The sequence below is a fragment of the Somniosus microcephalus genome, chromosome 12 (assembly GCF_052327205.1).
Source record: "Somniosus microcephalus isolate GS21.2 chromosome 12, FLI_Smic_1.0, whole genome shotgun sequence".
Taxonomy (NCBI): Eukaryota; Metazoa; Chordata; class Chondrichthyes; order Squaliformes; family Somniosidae; genus Somniosus; species Somniosus microcephalus.
The window spans coordinates 111,655,205-111,675,079 of NC_140998.1; positions in this window are offsets into that span (position 1 = coordinate 111,655,205).

Genomic DNA, 19,875 nt, shown 5'->3' on the forward strand with positions numbered 1-19,875 from the left:
GGGTGGGGTGCTTGGGTTGACGTGCACTCCTTGCACTGCTTGCGCTTGGCTTCTGCTTGCTCCCAGCGATGAGACTCAAGGTGCTCAGTGCCTTCCCGAATGCTTCTCCTCCACTTTGTGTGGCCTTGGGCCAGGGATTCCCAGGTGTCGGTGGGGATGTTGCACTTTTTCAAGGAGGCTTTGAGGGTGTCCTTGAAGCATTTCCTCTGCCCACCTGGGGCTCTCTTGCCGTGTCAGAGCTCTGAGTAGAATGCTTGTTTTGGGAGTCTCGAATCAGGCATGCGGACAATGTGGCCCGTCCATCGGAGCTGATCGAGCATGGTCAAAGCTTCGATGCTGGGGATGTTGGCCTGAGCGAGAACACTGACGTTAGTACGCCTATCCTGCAAATGGATTTGCAGGATCTTGCGAAGGCAGCGTTGGTGGTATCTCTCCAGTGGTTTGAGGTGCCTGCTGTACATTGTCCATGTCTCTGAAGCATACAGGAGGGCGGATATCACTACTGCTCTGTAGACCATCTTAACTTACGCTTGAGTTTCCGCAATGTTTTGCACTGGTTCCGCTGATTTCACCTGGATCACACTGATAAAACTAGCGCAACGTAGCGCTAATAATAATCTAAAAATAGAAATATTATAGTCATATGGTAATCAACCAAAGCATCAGACTTTTTATTTTAAATAGCAATTGAATACTAAGCAAATTCTGATTGTTGGTTACAGGGGCATGGCCAACTACCACTTTTTAACTCAGCTTTTTGTGAAAGGATGTAAAAGACCTAACAGAAAAACATACAGCAGTGTAGAAATATTAAACAGAGATTCTACATTAAGAGAAACATTGCTTTGTTGGTCAGTCATGTAATGTTTCAAGTGATTGAATAATAGAAATAAGACATACTGGGATAGATTTTGGTCTGGGCTCGCAGATTGTGTGCCCAAACTAAGAGGCCCAAGAATAACAACAAATGGGGGAGGGGATGAAAGAACAAAAGGGAAGGTCTGTGGGAGGTGAAGAGACATTAAGAGATATTCAAGGCGAGACAAGATGGTAATAGGACAGGTAAAGTGCCATCCTTTGTCTCTTTACCTGTCCTATTACCATCTCATCTCGCCTTGAATATCTTTTAATGTCTCTTCACCTCCCACAGACCTTCCCTTTTGTTCTTTCATCCCCTCTCCCATTTTCCAGCCCCAAACTTGCTTTTTAATCTGTTTCATTTCCTGCTTTTTTCTCAGTTCTGACGAAGGGCCTTCAACCTGAAACATTAACTCTGTTTCTCTCACCACGGATGTTGCCTGGCCTGCTGAGCTTTTCCAGCGTTTTCTGTTGTTATTTCGGATTTCCAGCATCCGCAGTATTTTGCTATTGTAAGAGGCCCAAGAATTGCCTGGAATTGGTCCTCGGGCCTCATCTACATATTCAGTGTGAGCTGCAGGTGTAAAATCAATTTCAAGCTGTCTGCCTCACCGGGGTTTTCGGTTGAGGCGTTGGCGCGGGAAACGGGCAGGGGGAGGAGATGGGCGATCACCAGGAGGCCTGCCCCGCCCATCGGTGACTAATTTTAGATAGGGGTCATTTCACAAGTGTTAGGCCCCTAATGAACATATTCAAGGAGCCTAATGCCTGTTTTAGGCAGGCCGTCCGCGACACTTACCTTTTGTGTTCTAGATCCAGCAACAAGTATTCGGTACTATCCAGCACAATGGTGGGAAACTAAAGGAGGAATAACACAAAGCACAAACATGGGCACCATCCTCTGCGTTCAGCTGCCTTATTATCATTTTCTTTTGTGCTCTTGGTTGCAAAATATACAGTTCGTTCTCTGACATTGTTTTTATATTTATACCATAATATAGTGGGATTGTCTAGTAATTCATGATCGAACAGCAAGAAGGCGAATATCTTATTCCCACTACTGTTTTGGAAATGAGTCACTGCAGTGTTTTGACACCACCTAGAGGATTTGGCAGGCATTAAGCTAAAATTGATCAAGACGAAGACATGATCTGAAATATTGAATTTATCAGATTGTATCAGTTACTAAATACACTAGCTTTTGCTAATAGAAAGATAAGGTTGAACTTGTGTGAGTTTCATTGGACCAGTGCAGAAGGCGAAAGACAGAGTAAGAGTGGATGGAGAATTGGAGTGGCAGGTGGCAGGGAGTTTGGGTCAAAACACTGGACTAGCAGGGTGGTCTGCACCCCTGGCGTCGACCTGCTTTTTCTTTTCCCAAGCTCCTGGGTCACCGGACTGTTCTCCGCTTTTCCAGTTTTTCACGCTTCCACTTCTACGTACCTTCTGTGTTATTCACACATTCTGTGCCTCATAAATCTCTATGATTTCTATCATTATACTTCCTGTTGGCTCTTACTAACAGGAGTTGTGATGTTTTACCATCTCCTATTTCCCACTTTACAGGCCATTCTATTTCTTGACTTGTGTGCGTGTGTGTGTGTGTGTGTGTGTGTGGTAGATTTTTATCTTGCTGCCCAGGCACAAAACAGGCACTAAGGATCTGCCACTTGTTATGGAAAACACCCAATTTTCATTTCCATTCAAAATGTGATTATGGTCCACGACCACATTCTGTCCCCATCTATCATCGCCAATGTTAGACAATAGTAGCAAGTCAAATAGTTGTGTTAAAACAATGATGGAGTATGCATATATGCTGCCAGTCTTTGAAGAGTCCGGAACAAAGGAATCAGTGGCATCAATGTACCTCTCCTCAGGAACAGTGGTCATTTGAGTAGATTGCTAACTAAAACTTCTCTTAAAAAGACTCACTTTCCTCTCCTGTTTTCAGATTGTAAAAGGTATGGACAAATGATTTCCTTCAGCCACATTTAGACTCCTTGGCTTCTTTTTGTGTAAGATGCGTCAGCCATGATCTCATTAAATGGTGGAACAGGCTCGAGGGGCCGAATGGCCTACTCCTGCTCCTAACTTCTATGCTTCTATGTGCCTCCCTCAATAAGGCTGCATTATAGTCACAGTATTTGAGTTGAGCATAGACTTTAATTGTCTTAATAGAGATATTCCCTTTCAGTGATTGACAAAATTAAATTAACTTTAGGTTAAGTCATTGCTGAACAAGATAAAGAAAGAATGAGTACCTGTGGCCTGTGAATAATAGTCTGATTATTTCTATGCTTGATGTCACTGTCTGGAATCTTTTAATGGTTTCAGCTCAAGCTACTTAATGCTGTACTGTTGACATCCTTCCTCCAGCCTCTAGTTCCCTACACCAGACTTTCACTCAAACACTAACACCCTAATTGATGCTGTTGTTATAATAGGATTGTTGCGCTAAATTTACACTGAAAGCCATGTGAACTTGATGCGAAAATCCTAGTATAGACCAACTAAATTGCACTCCAATTTGGCTGCTCTGCCTCTAGCAAGACCACCTAAGTAGGTAGTTTGATACTGGAGAACTGTGAGCTGCAGTGTAACAGCTGAAGTTGGCACAATGCCACAGAAGTCAGTGTCATGACACACATTGTGAAACCACCTTATCTACTAACTGTCACTGGTCTGACCCTTAGCCCTGAGCCAGTAAACTTACAGATTTAAGTATGTGTAGCCAGAGGAATTAGGCTGCTAGGTGCTACTTAACTCATTTGTCTGTTTGTGGGCTTTTTCATTTGCTGCCTTGATTTTTTCATAAGCTTCTGATCATTTATTTTACATATAAAACAGAGAATAATATAGCTACTATAAACTTTAAGCACTGCAACCTAATAGAAAGAAAAAGATAAAATACGGGTTCAAATTTATTATCAGCTAATGCACAGAAATAAAACTTGCATTACCACTTCAATTAATGTACACTACTGCTGTCAATCTATCATATTCAGTGCTTATAACTTACTGGAGTTGAAGGGGTAAGTATATGTTTTATTTCCATATAGCATTTAACCTGTTTGCTTGTACTTATAAGTTTATTTGGCTCCATGGAACATAAGAGTTCTTGTACTATTTTTGTTCCAATAAAGCCAATTTTGGAGTAAGATGACCTCACTCTTGTGGGTGACAAGGAACAGTGGTGAATTTAATTGTGGGGCTGACGAACTTATGGGAAAGTTAGCCGTCTCTACAACAAAATAATGATAACCTTGTGCATGTGGCATTTACTTTCAATGGTGCAAATAATGATCAACAGGAAGTGACACCTCGTTCTCCCTGTCTTTATTGACGCAGTTTTCTCATTCCTTGCCTATGGAAATGAGAAATGCTCCTAACAAGAGTTTATACCCATGATCAGTGATTGGACTGTTACTCTTTGCCAAACCCCTCCTGACCCTCACAACCCAGCACTATTGCATTATTAGGAAAAAGGTTTTTTACTGTCCGTACTGTATAATTTTATGCTGATTAATTGATTAGACACATCTAGAAGGAATGTAATCATCAGAATCAAATAGTAATGTATGCTTTTCAATGAAGAATTTGCGATCTGTGAATAAAGAAATGGTAATCAGTTCATTATTTGCCCAGTTCCAAATAAATGCTTATTTATTCATGAGCTGGGAATAGATTTCTATTTTCTACCTCACCAGTCTGACAGAATAAGAAACTGCTAACTGTTTTCTTATTCATGATTTGAGAATGGAGAGATATTTACTGTTTTTTTTTGTTTTTGACATATGAATTGGATTTCTTTCATAGTGATGCAGTGAGAGCTGTTTCTAGTAAACTGCCTGAAATGGAACAAGTTACAGTACTTATTTCTGAGTCATGAACCTCAAACGATTGCGACCAGTATTTTTGAATCTAGAGATTGTATAATAATAAAATAAATTGAGCTATTATTCAAGAAAAACAGCACTGTATCAAAACAGCATCAAAGATGTTAAGATGGTTTCAAATCATTTAGTTAACATCTTTAAGCAACCGTTGTTTATTAAGCAAGGGAAATGAGAGCATTACTAATTTTGCAATATTTTCAGTCCCAAGATAATACTGCTAAATTAGATCAACAACACAACTGCAGTATTTATGCAACATTATTATAAAGTTATCAATAATTTACATGGAGTTTTTCCACCAATAACATATTGTGAGTGTGTGTCTCTCTCTCTTCCTGCAACTGTGTCTCAACTTGTCATCCACATTTTCCACTTACCTCTCATTCTATCTGTATGCATCTTTCTCTCTCTGGCTTTCACACACTGGGGGTAATTTGACCTTTTGGTGATAGTGTAAAAGTTAAAGGTGCAGCCTGGCCGATACTGTAACGTCCGTGTGTAATTGAGACACGGACTGCAGAAGTTGGTTATAACAGGTGTTTACTGAATGGAGAAAAAACTGGAACTATTATACAAAGTTACTTCACAGGCTTATATACAGGGGTGGTCACTACTGGTACTGCAGTATACAGGGGCTGCAGAATATAGTTCCTTCTTCAAGGTACATACACTACAATTCCTCCCCTTTTAGCTAAACAGTACATAACATTCGATTAATAATTAAATAACATATTTACAATTACAGTTGCTATATACATTAGCTGAAGTTAATCAATTATAAATTCAGTCTTTGAGGAGGCTTCCTGATTCTGTCCGGATAACGCCTCTTTGGGGTATCAGGTTCTTCTGGCAAAGTTGATTCGGGATCAACGTCATTGTTTGGTTCGTCTGCTTCCAATATCACCGATTCTGAGGTAGATGCAATTGGTACTTCGGTTTCATCACCAGGTGTATAGGATCGTGGTGTAGATTTGACGTTTTCCAGTGACTCTAGAATCTGGTCAGCATGGTGTCTTACAATGCTCTCTCCAACGTCCACGGTATACATTAGAGGTCCTTGCCGTGTGCAGATTGTTCCTGGCTGCCATTTCTCTGTGCAGTAGTCCCGGGCCAAAACTGGTTGACCTATCTTGAAACTCCTGGTTGGCCTTTCATTCATATTCTGAAACTGCCTGTTCTCCACATCTCTTCTGATGTTTGGCTTAACCAAATCCAAGCGGCATCTTAGTCTTCGATTGAAGAACATCATGGCTGGAGTTTGGTTGGTAACCGCATGTGTCGCATTCCGGTTGGCAAACAAGAAGTTATCCAGCTTGTGTTGTAGGGGTATGTCTTCATTACACATTGCCTTGATAGCCTTCTTGAATGTTTGAACGAACCTCTCAGCCAATCCATTGGTGGCTGGATGATATGGGGCGGATGTGTAATGCTTAACACCATTGTTCTTTAAGAACCTCCGGAACTCTTCAGACACAAACTGTGGTCCATTGTCGGAGCAAATCTGTTCAGGCAGCCCATTTCTGGTGAATATGGTTCGTAAGACTGAGATAGTTTTTTCTGTGGTGGTTGAGGACATTTTTATTACCTCTGGCCACTTTGAATGTGCATCCACCGCAATTAAAAACATCGAGTCCATAAATGGACCAGCAAAATCAATGTGTACCCTTTGCCATGGAGATGAGGGCCACTCCCATGGATGTAGAGGGGCTTGTGGTGGGGCGTTTTGGACCTTCTGGCATCCTGTACAGCTCTTGGTCATCTCTTCGATTTCTCTATCGATTCCCGGCCACCACACAAACGCTCTGGCTAAGTTCTTCATTTTTACCCCTCCCAAATGACCCTCATGAAGCTCATTGAGCACTCTATCCTTCAATTTGGGTGGAATTACTACTCTGGATCCACACATCAAGGTTCCTCGGCACACTGACAGCTGTTCTCTTCTCGGCGAGAATGCTGGCAACAGTGGTTCGCCATGTGCTGGCCATCCCTTCACCGTTAAATCATAGACCCTGGAGAGTGTCGGGTCATTTCGTGTTTCCTTTTCTATGTTTGCATTCATCACAGGTAGACATTCGACTATGGTCGAGTGGAATATCTCCACAGGATCCACTGCACGTGCTTCTTCCACCATCGGCAACGGTAGGTGCGACAATCCATCAGCATTCCCATGCTGTTTAGTTCCTTTGTACTCGATGTCATATTGGTGTGCCCCTAGGAAAAGGGACCACCTCTGTAGCCGTTGTGCTGTCATTATCGGGACGCCCTTCTTAGGGTTGAAAATGGAGACAAGAGGTTGATGATCAGTTAGTAGAGTAAATTTCTGTCCGTGCAGGTAGTGATTGAACTTCTTCACCCCCCCCACACCAGGCTGAGGGCCCCTCTGTCAATCTGGGCGTAGTTACGCTCGGCTGCAGTTAACGAGCGTGACACAAAAGCTATCGGCCTCTCTGAACCATCAAGGGATTTATGTGACAGTACTGCTCCAACGCCGTAGGGAGATGCATCACACACCAGTCTTATCGGTAATGATGGGTTGTAGTGAGCCAATACCTCTCTTGAAGTGATCAGGCCTTTACACTTCTGAAAGGCCCGCTTACATTCATCGCTCCATTTCCATGCTACTCCAGTTTGTAGCAGGGCGTTCAGTGGGTGCAGAATTGTGGACAAATTCGGTAAAAACTTATGGTAGAAATTCACCAATCCGAGGAATGACCTCAGTTGCGACACATTTTCAGGCGCTGAAGCCTTAACTACCGTTTCAATTTTGTCAGGGGACTTATGTAACCCCTCTTCATCAATCACGTGGCCACAATACGATATTTGTTTCTTAAAAAACTCGCACTTGGGGCGATTGGCTCGTAGCCCATGTTCTCTTAGTCTAGTGAGCACCTGCTCTAGGTTGGCAAGGTGTTCACTGTCATTTTCACCTGTCACTAGGATGTTGTCCAAGTAACACTGAGTCCCCGGAATCCCTTGCAGGACTTGTTCCATCGCTCTTTGCCATATAGCCGGAGCTGATGCAACTCTGAATACCAGTCGATTATACTGGTAAAGACCTTTGTGAGTGTTTATCGTGAGATATTTCCTGGAGGATTCTTCAACCTCCATCGGCAAATATGCTTGCGCTAGGTCAATTTTTGTAAAACATTTCCCTCCAGATGGTGAGGCGAAAATATCTTCTATCCTCGGGAGAGGATACTGTACTGTGTGAAGGACTGGGTTCACAGTCACCTTGAAGTCCCCACAGATGCGAACCTTCCTTGGCTCCTCAGACTTATTGTTTAACGTTTTTTTCATGACAGGAACGATGGGTGTCGCCCACTCACTCCAGTCTACCTTAGTTAACACGCCTGCATTCTCCAGATTCTCCAGCTCTGCCTCGACGGCTGGGCGAATTGCATACGGTACCGGTCTTGCTTTGAAAAACTTGGGAATTGCATTCTCTTCTATTTTTATCGAGGCGGTTACACCTTTAAGAGTTCCCAGTTCTTGTTGAAATACCTCTTTAGCGTTAGCCAAGATTTTTGACAATCATCCAGGTGTGACGTCATCATCCTTTTTACCAGCCACAGTCAGTGCCTGAATGGAGCGCCAGTCTAAACTTATGTTTCTGATCCATTCACGTCCCAATAACGGTGGTCCACCATCTTGCAGTATTTACAGATACAATTTCTGTATTTCCTTGCCGTTGTATTCGACAGGCACCCTTATTTTCCCTCTGGGGTATACTTTCTTCAAGACAATGGATGTGTCTTTTAAGGGTATGTGTGAGAATAGCCGCTTGTAGTCTTGTTGATTCATGACGGTCAGGGCTGGTCCTGTATCCAATTCCATTTTGACTTGGGACCCTGCTATCGTGAGGGTGACCCAAATGGTTCGGTGATCCTCTCTTGTGATTACGTTGTGTAGTTTGAGACAGCTTAGTCTCTTGTTCCCGGATTCACTATCGCTCTTCTGGTCTTCGGAACTACTGTCCGTCATCTTTTGTACTTTCCTGTACTTTTCCTTAGTAGTCTTTTTGTTGTCGTTAGTCTTCTTCCCGGACCTGCAAACTCGTGCAATGTGTCCCATCTTTCTGCATTGCCTGCATGTTTTGTCCTTGGACCAGCAGTCCTTCTGGTCATGGGTTGTTCTGCCGCAGCGATAACATTTTTCAAATCCCCGTGTCATTTCATGGGTGCCATATTCCTGTGGCTTTTGCTGTATTTCCGCAGCTCCCCTTGCTGCTGCTTCATACGATACTGCCACGCTGAAAGCCTTATCTAGCGTCCGCTCTTTCTCTGAGAGTAACCTCTTCTGGGTTCCTTCACTCAGGAGTCCACAGACAAATTTGTCCCATAGGGTATCTGCCAGTCCTGCTCCGAACTGGCAGTGCTTTGATAGCTTGCATAGTTCCGTAAGGTAATCAGCATTGCTCTCATCTTTACGCTGATTTCTCTTGTGGAATTTAAATCTTTCTGCTATCGGCAGCGGTGTAGGATTTAGGTGTTCCTGTAGGATATCAACAATTTCGTTAAAACTCTTCTCCATCGGTTTGACTGGAGTGATCAGGTTCCGCAATAGGCCGTACATTCTTGCGCCCATTAAGTTTAGTAGTACCGATGCCTTTTTCTCATCGGCTACTTCATTTGCCTTGCAATATACTTCGACTCTTTCCACATACGTGGTCCAGTCTTCTATTGCATTATCGAAGCAGTGATATTGCCAGTCTTCGGCATCTTGGAGATCTAAGATGGCACCTCCCGTGCTTTGCCTTCTTCCCCGATTGAACAAAATGGCGCCTCCCACGCTTTGCCTTCTTCCCCGCTGGATTAAGATGGCGCCTCCCGCGCTTTCTGTCTTTTCCGCTGCTGCCAGCGCTGTTGCTGGCGTTTTTATGCCTTGATGGCGACGCCCTATGGTCTTCGCGCACTTCCCCCCGCGCTGCTGCCAACGCCGCTCTCCGCGGTCCCCGTGGCAAACTGCAGCTCCTCGTGGCTTCCTGCGCTTCTAATTTCTTTTATTTTAATTACTGTTCCCATCATCAGAGCAGACCCTATGGGACACTTTCCTCCCTCTTCTCGGGTCTGTATGCTGCCCGGCTTCGTAGCTCCGGCCGCGCCCTGTGTGCGCCACCCTCTCTCTCTCTCTCCTCTTCCCGACAACGCTGCTCGGCCCCATTGAAAAGCCACCCAATCGAGCTCTAGCCCGCCGCAGCCCTGGAAGGATCAGTGTACTACCTGCCACCAGCCCGATTAGCTGGAACACCATAGACTGGAGAACCAAGCCCAGCTCTCGACAGCCTCTCCTGCAAATCTTCGAATTCGATGAATCAGAGGCGGTTGCCCATGGTCGACGCCCATTTCTTCTGTTTGTTTTTTTTTCTTTTTGGATTTCTTCCTTCTGGCCTCGACCTCTAACAACTTCGCTTCAGGGATGGATCCCCGTGAGGTGGTGCAGAACTGTAGGTTAGTTCGGATCTGTTCGTCGCCAATGTAACGTCCGTGTGTAATTGAGACACGGACTGCAGAAGTTGGTTATAACAGGTGTTTACTGAATGGAGACAAAACTGGAACTACTATACAAAGTTACTACACAGGCTTATATACAGGGGTGGTCACTACTGGTACTGCAGTATACAGGGGCTGCAGAATATAGTTCCTTCTTCAAGGTACATACACTACAGATACCACACGTTTTGCTTGATCGCCAAAAGTTTAAATTATCCCAACTTTCTCTCATTGCTGTCTCTGTATGCCTGAAACTGTTTTTCTCACTCTTTCGCCCTCCGTCTCTTCCATTCTGCCTTCCCTTCATTCTGTATGTCTCCCACACAGGTGCCGTCTTTGTTTTTTTTTATTCGTTCATGGGACGTGGGCGTCGCTGGCAAGGCCAGCATTTATTGCCTATCCCTAGTTGCCCTCGAGAAGGTGGTGGTAAGCCGCCTTCTTGAACTGCTGCAGTCCGTGTGGTGAAGGTACTCCTACAGTACTGTTAGGAAGGGAGTTCAGGATTTTGACCCAGTGATGATGAAGGAATGGCGATATACTTCCAAGTCAAGATGGTGTTAGACTTGGAGGGGAACATGGAGGTGGTGGTGTTCCCATGCGCCTGCTGCCCTTGTCCTTCTAGGTGGTAGAGGTCTTGGGTTTGGGAGGTGCTGCCAAAGAAATCTTGGTGAGTTGCTGCAGTGCATCTTGTAGATGGTACACACTGCAGCCACGGTACGCTGGTGGTGGTGGGAGTGAATGTTTAAGGTGGTGGATGGGGTGCCAATCAACCAGGCTGCTTTTTCTTGGGTGGTGCCGAGCTTCTTGAGTGTTGTTGGAGCTGCACTCATCCAGGCAAGTGGAGAGTATTCCATCACACTCCTGACTTGTGCCTTGTAGATGGTGGAGAAGCTTTGGGGAGTCAGGAAGTGAGACGCTTACCGCAGAATACCCAGCCTCTGACCTGCCCTTGTTGCCACAGTATTTATGTGGCTGGTCCAGTTAAGTTTCTGGTCAATGGTGACCCCCAGGATGTTGATGGTGGGGGATTTGGTGATGGTAAATGCTGTTAAATGTCAAGGGGCAGTGGTTAGCTGCTCGCTTGTTGGAGATAGTCATTGCCTGGCACTTCTGTGACGCGAATGTTACCTGACACTTATCAGCCCAAGCCTGAATGTCATCCAGCTGCATGCAGGTGTGGACGGCTTCATTATCTGAGGAGTTGCGAATGGCACTGAACAATGTGCCGTCATCAGCGAACATCCCCACTGACCTTATGATGGAGGGCGGGTCATTGATGAAGCAACTGAAGATGGTTGGGCCTAGGACACTGCCCTGAGGAACTCTTGCAGTGATGTCCTGGGGCTGTGATGATTCACCTCCAACCACCACAACCATCTTCCTTTGTGCTAGGTATGGCTCCAGCCAGTGGAGCGTTCCCCCCCCCCCCAATTCCCACTGACTTCAGTTTTACTAGGGCTCCTTGATGTCACACTCAGTCAAATGCTGCCTTGATGTCAAGGGCAGTCACTCTCATGTCAATTCAGCTCTTTTGTCCATGTTTGGACCAAGGCTGTAATAAGGTTGGGAGTGGAGTGGTCCTGGCGGAACCCAAACTGGGCATCAGTGAGCAGATTATTGGTAAGTAAGTGCTGCTTGAGAGCACTATCGACGACACCTTCCATCACTTTTCTGATGATCGAGAGTAGACTTATGGGGCGGTAATTGGCCAGATTGGATTTGTCCTGCTTTTTTTGGACAGGACATACCTGGGCAGTTTTCCATATTGTTGGACAGCTTGGCTAGAGGCACGGCTAGTTCTGGAGCACAAGTCTTCAGCATGACAGTCGAGATGTTGTTGGGGCCCACAGCCTTTGCTGTATCCAATGCGCTCAGCTGTTTCTTGATATCACGTGGAGTGAATTGAATTGGCTGAAGACTGGATTCTGTGATGGTGGGGACCTCAGAAGGAGGCCGATATGGTGTTATGTCTGACATTGGTGATAGGTACTTGATTGCCTTGGCCTGAGCACATGGAGTTTGATAGTGCTGTTATTGTTGTATTGTGTCTGACATTGGATATAGGTATTCGATTGCTTTTGCCTGTAAGTGTGTATATGGATCAGCCATTAAAAGCAACATGAACTGAGCTCTGCATACGGCCCCTGGATTATCTTTGCAAACGCAACATATGGATCATCGACTCGGCACTTCTGGCTGAAGATTACCTTTATATGTCTTTTGTTTTCTTTCTGTATGTCTCCCTCTGTTTCTCTTTCTTTCTGTTTGTTTTTCTCTCTTTGTACTTTACTTCTCACTTCCTATAGAAACCCAAGGGTGGATTTACCTCTGCTTTCCCACACAATCGATAGTGGGAGAAAAACAAGGCCTAGCATCATGTCACTGACCTGACCTCAATTTTCCTTCCTCCCACAAAGCTGGAACCATCACTGACTGCTTCATCACCACCACCTAGATGCAAATATCAGCAGGGGCACAGGGCCCAGGTTACTGTCCCATTTCCGTCTGATCCACTCCTGTTGCCACCACACCACAGATGTCAGACTTAAGAGTCTGACCCTGTGCTATAAACAAAACAATGATTTAATGGGGGTAATTATAATCTGGTTGGCTGTTGGGAGGGAAACCTGTTGAGATAATTTAAAACAGGTCCTACCATTAAATTCAGCTGACCTGCAGGAAACCTTTACTTTCGGGTTTTCCGTTGGTAAATCCTTTCCCCCGCTCTCTTCCCGGCTGTGAGTTACGATGAGGCCCAATGTCTTTGTGGCTATAAAAGGCGGATGGCTGGTGCCTGGTATTGGGAGGGAAGTGGGATCGATTGGGAAAGAAAGGAGAGCTGGGAAACTTATGAACTCAAACTGGCAAACATACAGATGCATACACAAAAGTATACATTCAGACACACAAGTTTATGTTCAAGCACACACATAGGGCTGGATTTTCCAAGCCCCGAGGAGGCGGGCATAGAGACGGGACTGCCAGTAAAATCAGAGAAAGTGGGGCCGGAATGCAAACCCGCCCCCATCCCGCCTCTGTGCCCTTTTGCCAGGAGGTGGGAGGAAGTGTAGCTTCGGGTCTCGTTTCCTGGAGGTGGGAAAGGCATTTAATCCAGGTAGTTAACAGGCAGAAAAAAGGATTAGTGCCATTTTACCTTCACAGGTGAAGGCTTCCTGACCTCAGAGATCCCCGCCGGGTTGAAGGAGACTTGAAGGAGGTCTGCGGTGGTCGGAGGCACCTGGAAGTAAGGTGTAGAGATGAGTATGAGTGCAAGTGTGGAGTGGTAAGTATGTAAGGTGAGTGATAAGTTTCAAAAAGTGTTCATTTACCTTGTTTTCTTTCTACAGCCTTTAGCCGTGCTGGATGGGCAGAGCCGACATTCTCCTTGTCAATTTCAGATAATGGCTGTTGGATCCTCCGATCCTATAGACATGTGGGGGGTGATTTTCACTCAGAAGTCGGGAAAGAGGCGGGACTACAACTTTCGGGGTTGTAGTCCCGCCTCCATCGAGATGCGGCCAATCCACGTGATTTTAACTTGATTGACCTTGTTGAGCCCACCCAGTGGGCTCAGCAGGCCAATTAAGGGCCACCCGGCAACAGGTGACGTCACAGACTGAAATTTCATCTGACGTTTTGACAGATGAAATATCAGTGTTTCACAGCTGTTTGAAGCTGTCAAACACTGACAGTTTTACTTCTAACCTGAGTCCTTCTACACAGACTCAGTTAGAAATCTCTCCGGCACAGAAAGCTGCAGGCTGTCACTTTTGACAGTCCACAGCATTTCTGCTTTCTGTGCCGGTTACAGGTAATTTAAACTTCTTTACACACTTTAGACACACCAAACACACTTACCTTTGCACTCATGCACCTATCACTCACCTGAACACCAACATCTCGACCCCTCCAAGTCCTTCAACCCGACGGACCGATTCCTCTAACTTGGCGTGGTTTGGAGTCATCGGGAATCCCACACTTCAAGCTTTAAAATAGGGATTAGGCTAAAAACTGCCTGTTAACTACCTGTTAACAGGCAGTTAATTGTCATTAATCCCTTCCCACCTCGGGTAGGCGGGTCCCAGTGCGGGGCGGGTACCCGCCTCCTTTGAAACTTACATGGAGACGGGTTGGGGGCGGGATGGTGTTGGGACCCCCGAATTCGGGACTTTAACCCCCCCGCACACCTCCAATCCCGACTCCAAGGGTCAGTTAAAATCGAGGCCGTGACATTTACAAGGTTGAAAGGTTTGATGAGTCCTCACCACAAAGGCTCATCAAACTAAAGAGAATGTCAGTGTTTGACAGCTTCACAGAGCTGTCAAACGCTGTCATTTCTTCTTTCAAGAAGTCTTGATAGATAGCACGTCTGACGTTGATGTGATCTGTCAGTGACTTCCTCCCCAATTGGCCTGCTGATCCCGCAGAGCGGGTTTAACAAGCTCCATCAGGGGAAAATCCCTCTGATTGGTCAGGCGAGGATGGAGGCGGGACATTGACATGACATGCAGCAGTCCCGCCTCCAACTCGCCTCCGTTCACAAAATCCAGCCCATAAACTCACACTTTGAAACATAGGGCGCGATTTTGCCAACCCTGGGGAGGTGGGTATGGAGGCAGGACTGCCGGGAAAATGGCAGAATCCGGGGGCGGGTGCCCACCCCGCCCCCAACCCGCCTCCATGCCATCTTGCCAGGAGGCAGGTAGCCGACCTGTGCCGGGTCCCGATTGGGCGGGCTTAACAAGGTCAATCAAGGGAAAATAGCGTGGGTTGGCCAGAAGTTGATGGAGGCGGGACTAAAACCCGACAAGTGGGAGTCCCGCCTCCAAAAGCACCCCATTGGCAAAACCCAGCCCTTAAACTCACAGACATAGATACACAGACACATAAATACATTCACACTCAAATACACACAAACACGTTCACACTCAAACTCTTACCTCACACATATGAACTCACATACACATTGAGGCTCACATTTATCAGTTTTTTTGTGTTTTTCTGCCCAGAAATATTTGATCTTTGGGAATTTAAAAAGGTCACAACTCCAATCGTTCATCCTTTATCTCCAAGCCAGTGTACAGGAATCCAACCAATAGGTTGAGAAGTACCCGCAGCAGAAACTCTGCTTTCTAAACTAAAATGCTTTCCATTTCGAGCAGGTGGATTGGAAGGTGTTAAACCTGCGGAGGTAGGGTAGAGTAGCCAGGTCAGGTATAGAAAGTGAGCGGGTCAGAATCTTACCATGTGCCCATGTTTTAGGTTAGAAGACTGAAAGGGAGAAATAATAATTTAAATATAGGGAAGAAATAAATTTTGTTTTTAAAAATCTGAAAATAAAGAAAAAAGTATCTGCCTTATGTGTTCTTGTGAGGATCAGATTGTTCCACTGTGTCACATGGTGAGTTTGGACTAATTTTAGGATCTGATTGGTCCATCGTAACTATGTAACACCATGGATTAATTAGTAATGTTACATGATCATTGCAGTATTGCAATATTTAGAATATTATTTATTATAGATTTACAATATTACAAATGTACATTTGTTATATAGACAGAACTTTGTGTTAGATTATGGGGTATTTTTCACCTTACCACCTGGGCAGTAACCTGGCAGAGCAGATCACATGGCCATGAGGCCCAATTTTCTTCCCATTGAAATCAAATGGTATGAAAATTGGGCAGGTTCTACAATGGCAGGTGATCCGCTCCACCAGATTACTGTCCAGATAATGAGAATGAAAATGACCCTGTTTATGTTTGTGCCATGTGTGTATACTGTTGAACAACCTGATTTGTATATTCAAATAGATTAATGAAATCATTAGAAAATGTAATTTTTAGAAATCTGTTACAAAATCTTAATGCGCCTTGTGAAGAATTTATGCGAGCAACACTGACCCTAGCTTTTTCGGGTTCTTCTGCTCATCCATCATAACTTCTGCAGAAACCCCAGCCAATCAGACTGGAAAATAGCCCTCTCTAAACTATGGGGCAGAATCCTTTCCCAGCACGATCTTTGGTGTGCTGTCAATCCCTGGCCCAATATGGGCTAGGAGCTTTCAATGAAGAATTAATTAGGAACAATCTGAGGATGTCCCATCAGGTTAGCCCAGTGTGAAACTGGTAAGCACTAAGCTCTCTTTACCCTGGTTCTTCCACTTCAACAATTGGTCTGAAAAATGACACTCCTGTTTCAATTCAGGAAAATGCAATCTTCATTGAACCTATTTCCGTTTGTGACACATTTATGATATTACAGGCCTGTGTGCATGTACGACATCAATGCCTAATGACGTGCCAGCCCTGCAGATAGCCATTCCAGCTCACATTATTAAGAATACTCAACTTGTTTCCTGGACTTCTGCCCAAAGTTCTCCATCTGTCCAGGACAAATCCCATGGGAGAACGCCTCATCTATATTTTGGAAAGCTATGTTAACTGAGTTTAAACTGGCAGACTGGAACCAGACTGACTGTGATCAGGGACGTTCACTATGATCAAGCATTAGTCAAGATAAAGACTCTTTTTGATGAGGACAACCATCAGCGTTTCATGCTGACTGCACTTTGGGGGCTTGGTGTGAGATTGCTGACAAATATCAGCGAGGACTGGGGCCCCCCTCCCCTCAGTGCTGCTCCTACCCAAGTCCTGTTGCTAATGGAAGGGACCCTGACTGCTGCACACTGTAACCAAGAATGCTCACAGGTGAAGCACTTTCTGTTGACATTATGCACCGGCCAGAAAGGGAATAGGAAACTTAGCTTATTGTCCCCTCCCTTGACTCAGGGGTGCTGAGACCAATTGTAATATCCTTACTGTTGCTAAAATCAACTAACCTCCAGTACCTTGTATCTTTGCAAAATGTTTTGTCTATATCGTTGCTTCTGTAAATCTTCTAATTGTAAATAAATTTGATCAGTATTTTAACCTGTGCAGAGTGGGTCTAGTATTTGTTGTTTCCTGCCATCCAGGAGACATAAGAGGGATCTTTCATAAGTTCCAGAGCACTTACTAAAGACAGTAAGTGTTAGCCCTGGACTGTAACTTTTAACCCTAAGCTGTGATAACTCAATATAAAAGAGACTGGTTTCAGCTTTTAAGGGATGCAGTCTACATATAGAAACATTTTGTCAGGCTGTATACAGGGAAACATGTTGTTGAACATTAATGTCTCTCAATTATTTATTTCACCAAAACCTATCTACTCCTTACAGCTGCAGAAAATTATATTCTAGTCATTATCAGTTAGGGCACAACTAACACTGTTTTCTAGCAATCTTTTCTCAAAGTACTGCACAGTGAACATAATGATGTTATTTTCAGCGCAATGCAGATCTGAAAATACTGATTAAAAATGCTTTTGTGACAGATTAAGCTTGCCATTAAGTTGACCAAAAGACACCAGCCCATCTGCCACAACTGAGTTATTTCTATTTCCTTCCATTTTTTAAATTTAGCAGTTTCCTGTTTCTAATCAATTCTGGGTTGTCCCTGACATGAGCACTGCCTGAAGACCTAAACATTGAGCCCAGACAATGCGTCACTTTTTAGCCGACTGCCTAGGAATATTCTAAAATAGGTTTTTGAGAAGGGCTCCACTCAACTATTTGAAAGTAATGCTTGCATACAATTATCTCCCCTCGTTATCTGAAGCTGCTGATCCATGTGAGGTGCAGTTCCATAAGCACCAGGCAGTCTCCAGTAGTTCACCCAGGTGCAATTCTTCATCTGTGAACCTAAGTGTTGACAGGCTATTCAATTGTGGTTGTATCACAGGCAAATCCAATGTCCATAGGTGAATAGCAGGTAGAGGAGCAGGAGGATTCAGCAGGTGAGAAAGACAAGGCTCCAGCCAGGTGACAGGGTAGCCAGGCTGCTACTAACCAAAGCACCTGTAGAATTCTCATCCAGAATTACAAACAGTTTTCATCTAATTGCAGTGTAGATTTGGGGGGAAAAACTTTTTTTGGCAGTACCATTTTTTTGTACCAAAATCACCCCTCCTGAATTCCTCGTATTTTTTGTCCTTGCTGTGATCTGCCCGCTGAGTCCGGAGTGAGTTCATAGTATGGGCCAGTGGCACTGTAGCTTTGAGTATCCTACTTTCACATTTCCAATGCATTTGGAGTAAGATAAAATGAGAATTATAAGATGCAGCTATTATCATCCAGTTATAACCCATATATTCCATCCCTCCTTCTTGACCTTCCTCTGGAATAATGAATACCTGAAAGACCTACTCTGAATCCATCCACAGTGCCTCTCACTATCCTTCAACCTACTACAGAAACCTGAACTTCTGGTTACATCAAACGGACTTTGTGCACAGCATAATCTGCATTTATTGGCCCAGAAATTCGGGTCTCCACGGGTGAGTACGCACGGGGTACTCACCCGTAGGCCCAATGGAAGTGCCGGTTTCCTGCATGCACTGCGCATGCGCGGGAAACTGGCACTTCTGTTCCCCTGAACGAAGGGGTTCAGAGGTCGAACGCGTGCGTGGGAGAGGCTGCGCGTGTGCATCGAACTTAGTTTTTTTTTTACAGGTTTTCCCGGGAGGGTAAGTCTGCAGAAGTTAGACATGTAAAAAGCAGGCGTAAGGCCTGCTTTTTACAAGGTAAGTGGTGAATTAATTAAAATTAAAACATTTTTTCCACAGGTTTATTATTTTTAAATACTTTAAAGCAAGGTAAGTTTATTTTTAGCCCCATTAGAAAGTAAAATCATTTTTTTCAAAAATTTAAATTATTGTTTAAAATAGTTATTTCGTGTGATTTATAGTTTATTTAAAAAATGTGATTAAAAAAAAATTTATTTGAAGATTTAGTGCTATTTTGGGGCCGTAGTATTTATAAGTTTTGACAGCTCTTCCTGTCAATCTTATGAATGGAGCATTCCCTGCTCCGATTGGCTCTCCATGGCCCACGTGATCCCAGGGGACGCATCGAACTAACTGCGCCCCTGGGATACGCAAGCACTGCGCACCAGCAGCTGGACCAGGCCCCGGATCGGAATTCCACGCGGGCCCACAGCTCAATGGCCGGCATGCAAGGTAAGTGCAGGTCGGGGGCTTACACCCGCGGGAAGCCCCCGACCCGAATTTCTGGGCCATTGTGCTTACATCCAATTGTGACTATCAACCTAATTCTTGTCAGCACAGTGATCCTCCTTTCTAACAATGGCGGTCCTTTGTGCATGGTGAACTAGACCGGTGCTTCATCTAAGTGGTTCACCCGAGGCAGGTACGGAGGATGGCAGACAATGCATTACTGTCAAGCTCTTGATCTCTGTGAGCTGGCACACCAAATGAGGCAGCTTCAGTCTGCAGTGTGGTCGCTGCTGTTTGGAGAGCCTGGCTCTGCTTGCTTTCAGTCTTCTGTGCAGTCAAGGAAGAGGGCGGGGGAACTGATTGTGGTAGAAGTGGAGTCAAATGGAGAGAGAGCATCAACAACCATGGTCTGCTCCAATCTTCCCCTTCTCCTGGCCTTTCTGCTACTCTGCCATGATGTCTCAAGGGTGTCAGACCTCGTGACAGGATTGAGCTACCTTTTCTGTGAGCCTGTCCTTTGTGGAGGCCACAATGCACAAAGTATGTTGGACCAGTCTGAGCATTCATGAGAGAA